A 7,500-nucleotide genomic window follows, 5' to 3' on the forward strand; every position below is an offset into this window, starting at 1 on the left:
TTATTATTAAAATAAAAAACGAAAACCTTGATATGCCTAAAGATTGTGATACTTGATATAATCTCATAGTATAATTATTCTATACGTGTCATGTCATTTAAAATGAATCGATAAAGAGAAAGTACTACATCATCAGGGGTTTGAAGGACTGCTAATTATTCGTTCAGTATTTTTATAACATTAGATATATAGTTTAAATAAATGCTAATATTTATAATGAAATATTACAATACGTAATATAAATGACACTATTTTTACGTTCACTTGACAATTTATTATTTATTTTGATCAACATATTTGTGTGTGTGTGTGTGTGCATATATATATATATATATATATATTGACCATTTATTTTGTTATACAAAATATTTAAAAATAATTAATTAATCGATTAAAATACTGATGAAATAAATACAAACGTATATAAAATATAGACTTTCGTGAGATTTAAATTTTCGATCAACCAAATGTCATTTAAATACGAGTACTCGAATGATGATGATGACGATAAACAAGAAATAAAAAAAAAAAAATAATAAAAAAGAAATAGAAAAATATTAAAAAAGAAAAATGAGCAATAAAATATAAAATGAAGATTTGATTTCTTATAGGTGCTATAACCTACCATTTACCTAACATGTTCTTTTCTACTATCTGAAAAGGAAATAATCGAAATGATTCTATTGGTGGACGAACTCTAGTAAAGGGAGAGATGATCATACTTTGGCCTAGTTTCGTGTACGATCGTACGTAGTCGGTGACGTTCGTTCTCTTCCAATCAATTCGAATACTTGCGAAAAAAGGACGAGAAAGGGCCGTTTTCGGTTGGCCGAACGACGACTTCAAGGTCGTCGACATCGACGTCAACGTAGCTCTTTTCTTTTCTACCCAATCCACTAAACCCTTTCTCCTCTCCCCCAACTCGTTCTCACTCTCTCTCTCTCTCTCTCTCTCTCTCGTTCTTTTTTCTTTTTCTTTCTCTTCTCAGCAACTCTCTCGCTCTATTATATTCTTTCCTTTCTATTCTACTCGCGTAGTCAGTCCTTTCGTTTTTCTAAACCTTACTCTCGCGATTCTCTCTTTCTTTCACACTCTCTTTCTCTTCTTTACTTTTTTCTTTTTTTTCTGTTTTTTTTTCTTTTTTTTTTTCTTTTTTTTTTCTCATCGACGTTCTTCTTCATCGAAAGAATGACGAGTTACCTTCGTTTTCGTTTTCGTTTTCGTTCTCGTTTTCGTCTTCGTTTTCATCTTCGTATTTCTCCGTCGTTGTTCCCTGCGTAACTCGACCTAGGAAATGAGTTTCCTTGTAAAGTGAATAAGAGAGAGAGAGAGAGAGAGAGAGAGAGAGAGAGAGAGAGAGAGAGAGAGAGAGAGAGAGAGAAAGAGAACAAATTGGAATTCTTTGACCAATTATTAATACGAAAATTTCAAATGTTTTCAACTGCTAACAATGGCCGTTGTAAAATCGATCCTTATCTTTTTTCGAGCTCACTACGACTTTGAGTAGAAATAATATTATAAAGAAAATATTGCATTCTAAGCGACGCTATTATCGAAAGAACGACGATTTTTCTATTATTTTCTTTTTTCTTCCTTTTTTCTTTTTTCTTTTTTCTTTTTTCTTTTCTTTTTTTTTCTTTTCTTTTTTTTTTCGTTTATACGAAGATCAAATTTGAATATTTATTACGAAGAACGTGAGATTTAGTCAGTCATATAGAAGATTCCGTAGAGATTATTATTTATAATTTTAAAAATGTACTTTTTTTTTTTTCATAGAATCGATCGACTGTTATATACGAGGATGTAAGAAAATTACACGGTGAAATATTAAGAAGAATGGATTACTAATATATAGAGAAGAAAGAAAAATAGATTTTATCAAAGATGAACCAGTAAATATTTAATTTCTAGGTTACTAGACTTTCAAGTATGATCATAATCTGCTTTTCACACGAAATATTCGAAGTATTCATATCCTATCGTGAATAAAGAACTTAATTTGTCTCGTCTCATTAATTTCCTTAATAGTCCTTAATAATAGCTATCCTTGAAATTTGTCAAACTTTTCTTTTTGAAGTTTTTCTTATTAAATGTGTCTATCGTTTCGTTCATTCATTCTGCTGTTTATCTTTTTGTTCAAGATGATGCAGTCGAATGAATGCATTCGGGTCAAACGCATTTCGTTTATGTGTTTGACGAATGGTATTATATAAGAATGTATATGAAAATCTTATAACTCAAAAGTTTTCAAGCATTTTCGAAACTCATGTTGATAGAAAATATTTTCCTTTTTTTTTTTCTTTCTTTTCTATATTAGGAATCAATTCCTGAATTCCTTTACCGTCGCATAGTTTTGTTACACCTTGAGATGTACAGGTTGATAAAAAAAAAAAAGAAAAAAAAATAGAAAAAAGGAAAAGAAAAAATAGATGTCCGATACTTAAAAGGCTTTTAATAAAAAAAATTTTAATCAACGTAGATACTATAAAAAAGCTATCGTTTCAATGTCAAATCAAACTTTTATTATTTATCAGAGTTCGTTATCGTAAGTGAGTCCTTTTGCAATGTATTGATTTGAATCCTTTAGATATTCTTTTGTTTATTTTTTCTTTTTTTTTTTTTTGTTTTTGATGGAGGATATTCGTCCTATACTTATCGGCAATAATAAATAATGTGCAGTATTTACGATAACAAATAGAAAATTTTCGTTGTACGATACGTGTGACAAGGAATACTATATAAAATATTTGAAAATGTATATATGTATATCAATCTATGATCACGCAGATGTAAACTTCTTATCGAAATGGAAGGAAGAATATATCGAACATCTGCAACTGTGAACTTCTTTATAGTAATACGTTTGTATCTGTAAAGTGTTCATGTATATTCAATGTATTACTAAAAGATTCGCTCTTAAGATATCAAATTCTAAATAATGAATAAATTTATGTTGTAAATTTTTGTATTGTAAAATTTTACGTATAAAAGTATGAATGATTTTTCCAAAAATCGAATGGAAAAGGTCGCTTTTGGAACTACGTTATATTGATTAAATATTTTTTATACTATAAACTCTTTTGAGTTTCAGATCTGTTTTGTTATCATCTTATATATAAAGTGTAGAGCATTTTAATTGACATACTTAAATATTTCTATTATGTATGGTTTTATGGAAAAAGTTTTTGGGACGAAGTTACACTATTTGAGGGGACACCATGCAGCTGTAAGATTTTTCTTTTGTTTTTTTCAAAGATCATTTTTTGAAGAGATTTTGAAATAATCACTACTTTCTTTCTTTCTTTCTTTTTTTTTTTCTTTTTTTTTTTTTTTTTTTTGATTAGATTATATGTTTTGTTATATCTCTTCTTAAAATGCATTAATCGATGCAGTTCTACATTCTCCATAATAGCCCACGTAAATTATTAATTTAAGACATATCCTAATTTAAATATTGCTAAAAAAAAACATGTAGAGAGAAGCACTAGAATTATGTAAAATTAGTAATAATTAAATAGTAGTAATAAGTTTTACAATTCCGTACAACATTGGCTATTAATTAATCTTCTATCCTTTATTTTAAATAAATAAAATAAAAAATTTACATTATTATAATAATTAAAAATTGAAAATAATTTCATTGTAGTAACGTATTTGTTACATATATAATAAAATCAAAAATAACAAAATAACAATTTTGCAAACATATAAAAGTAAAGGATATCCATTCATTCATAGGTAAACTTTTCTTGTATTGGCATTTTTGCTAATACCTATCAAGGTCGTCCTACTTGTGATTGATGGAAAATATATTGGTTTCCCACTTTCTTTTCATTCTTTTTTTCGGATAAACTTTCCCTTTTAACTTTTTATTCTTTTTTTTCTTTTCCTTTTTCTATTCTTTTTTTTTTTCTTTATTTTTTTTTTTAACTGCTTCACGTTTGCGGGTGCCAATTCATGTTTATAACTTTACCCTATGTACCGAAGCTTTCTCTGATGATTATAGATTCCGAACGTCTTTCTCCCTTTGTTGTTTCCCTTTTTCATTTTCTTTAGACCTTACATCGTCTATTTACTCATCCCTCGTAACTTAATATTCTTCGATAGTTTTCGTTGAGTCCAAAATAACTTTCTCTCTGTTTCTCTCTCTCTCTCTCTCTCTCTCTCTCTCTCTCTCTCTCTCTCTCTCTCTCTTTCTCTCTCTCTCTTTCTCTCTCTCTGATTTCAATTGATTCTTATTCGAGATCGTGCTGCTGTATTTTCACATAAATATGTACATACGTATATATAGATTTGTTAAGAATTTGTATTTGAATTGATGGGAGGAAAACATTAAAAGTTTTGATGTTACTATACTCGTCGTTTATTTATACATACTTAAGAAAAATATTAGTGATATATATATATATATATATATATATATATATATATATATATATATTAGGGGGATCGGAAAGTAATGTCGCTTTCTTAAATTAAATTCAAACGAATACATTTTTAACAAGTTTTTATTTTTAATCACAATCAAATATCGACATGCGCAGAAACGACATTACTTTCCGGTTCCCCTAATATATATATATATATATATATATATATGAGTCGTTGATTTTGAAAGTGGGGGCATATATTATCAATTATTATGAAAATAAGGAAACTATAGAAATATTAGTTTAGAATTAATGTTTTCTTTTTTATATTTTATTTTCTTTCTTATTTATTTATTTTTTTTATTTATTTATTTTTTTTTTAATCGCTCCTAATATGAGATTTTGCTTGAAATTAAAATTATAAGTTCATATTATCATTTGAAATTAAAAAATCATTTGTTTATTTCGTTGTCTTTTTTTTTGCCTTTTTAAGACAATTTCGATATATAAAGATGGTAACATTTGTAGCCAATATTAATTGGAGACCTTTCTGTAACATTTAATGATACATTTTATCTATCATTTATCACCGTCATTGTCCTTAGAAATGAAAATTAAATGAAAATGAAAATTACCACTAAAATAAAGATTCTATATCATTATCCAATCTGAATTCGAAATTATAATATTTCCTTTGTTAATTATCTTCTCTTTTGATTTTTACAATTATCACATATTAGAAATGGCATAGAGTTTCTTATCAGGAACATCCTAAGTAAAAAAGTAATTAAATAAATCTGATAATTAATTTAATTATTAAATGTTTGATTTAAACGATAATAGAATATATTTGATAGATACGAAGTTAACAACAAAACTGATTCAATGATAAATTCATATTTAATGTGTCGTACGTGCGGCTTTTTTGTAGATAATTACAAAATGTTTCGTGATGTGAAAAAAGAAAAAAAAGGAAAAAAAAGGAAACAAACAATTAATGAGGTCTCATCAAAACAATCGTTTCCATGTAAACTGGTGAATTTCATGTGGACAAATCGCATTATCGTTTGTTTTAATAGTCCTAGACATTAGTCGCAGTATTGCAGGCTTTTCTTATGGGTATACTATGGGGGAGGTCTGATGCGAAGTGAACGTGTTTCATATTCGTTATCATTATAACTACGCTACGTACGACTTTCAGAGTTCTGTTCTATCTTTTAGATCATTTTTTTTTTCGTAGATTATTTTTTTCTTTGTATCTTTTGCTTTTATTTTTCATTCGAAACATATTTTTAAATTTTATAATCGTGATCGGACAACGAGGAATAAGACGATTGCCTTGACCGGAGTTAGACAACTTTTATTATAATCCACGATTAAATAGTTCGATAATACAAAAGTTGCTCTTTTCTTTTGGATTTACTTGGCCATTTGAACTCGACGATTAAGTTGTTGTAATATATCCGTTGGTACTTATTTATTCGGTTACTTATCAAATGGATTTTATAGAAGCCACATATGTTTGTCGCTCTATGTTACTTAATTTATACTCTAAAAAGCTTGTTAGCTAGCTATTATCTCTCTCTCTCTCTCTCTTTCTCTCTCTCAGCATAGTTTATGAGTATATTGTTGAAAGAACAATTGAAAAATCACCGGTGTCCAACAAAAGGCCCGAACATGTGCCAGCAATGTATTCTCTCTATGCTCGAAAATAGAAGTTAATGCGACGTAGTCACGTACTGGCAATTTTTAAAACAAAAATAAAAAAGCGACTTTTTAATTGCCAAAATAATGGAACTCATTATCTTATATATATATATATATATATATATATATATATATATATATACATAAACCTACACGGTGGGTGATGCATTTTAATTGAGGCAATTAAAAAATTACATCACGCTCTATTCCAAGAGTATGTGGTAGTAACAATTGCCGATGATACGTATGTAGATGTGCATTTCTTAATCTGTGGATCTCGTTAAATTTTTAATGAGCCACGAAATGATAACTGATAACTTAAAACAAAACGAGCAAGATGATTGATTTCTATTTTTAGAATTTTTCTCGTAAAATATTCAGTGATAATATCACAGTAAAAGTTAACGATCGAATCGATACTGATAATATCGATAATTTGCGGACTGGTATCGATAGTATTTATTCGATCGTAACATTAGTAACACCAGTAATAATTATAGGTTTAAAATAATGTATGATTCCAATTTATCAGTTTTTTTTTTTTAAATTGTATTTATATTTTAACATAATAATCATTATCTACAAACAAATGTATTGTGAGCCACGAAATGCTAATTATTGATTTATGTCAAAAGGAAGTAAAATGATTAATTTCTAAAAGATTCTTAGAATTTTTTTTCTATAAGATTCAATAAGAATATCGCAGTAATAGTTAATAATCGGATCGATAACGATAATATTGATGTTCTTCGATCAATTCAATATCAAACTACTCAATGAGAAGTGTCGATAAATATTGAAATTTTAGGTACTTATTTGGTATCAATTTACAATACTGATAGTTCCCAAATTGATATCAAATCGAAAATTGCTTATATCGAATCTCTTCCTCATGAAAGTATCGATATTTGTTTGTTACTTTTGCTGATATATCGATACAGTTATAAACAAAGAACAATTCTAACGAATGAAAATTTAAGATAAAAAAAGACAAAGACTCTTTTTGATATTTTTTCATAGAAATATCAAACGGATATCGACACTTTTATTGACATAACAAACGATTATAAATATTTTTGATAGCTACGATATAGATATTATTCGATAGGCGTCATAATTTTCGTCCTGTGATCGATAATATTGATCTGTGATTATTGATCTGATATCACTAGTGACAATCGTATTTTTAAACTAATATAAAAAATAATAATTTTTTTAATTGTCCCAATAAAAAGATCAATACAGTGCCCGGTGTTTTCTCTATTTATAAGATAATCTATTAGAATTTTAGCAACGAGAAAATATCTATGAGAAATTGTTGCAAGTGCGCGTTGCAAATATTTTCTTTCAGGGAGGATCTACAATACCGATTGAACTTTATTATCGACCGATCGGTAGGTAGTTACTTACTTGCTTACTTACT

The sequence above is a fragment of the Vespa mandarinia genome, chromosome 7, assembly GCF_050613455.1.
Source record: "Vespa mandarinia isolate Hongniang chromosome 7, ASM5061345v1, whole genome shotgun sequence".
Classification (NCBI taxonomy): Eukaryota; Metazoa; Arthropoda; class Insecta; order Hymenoptera; family Vespidae; genus Vespa; species Vespa mandarinia.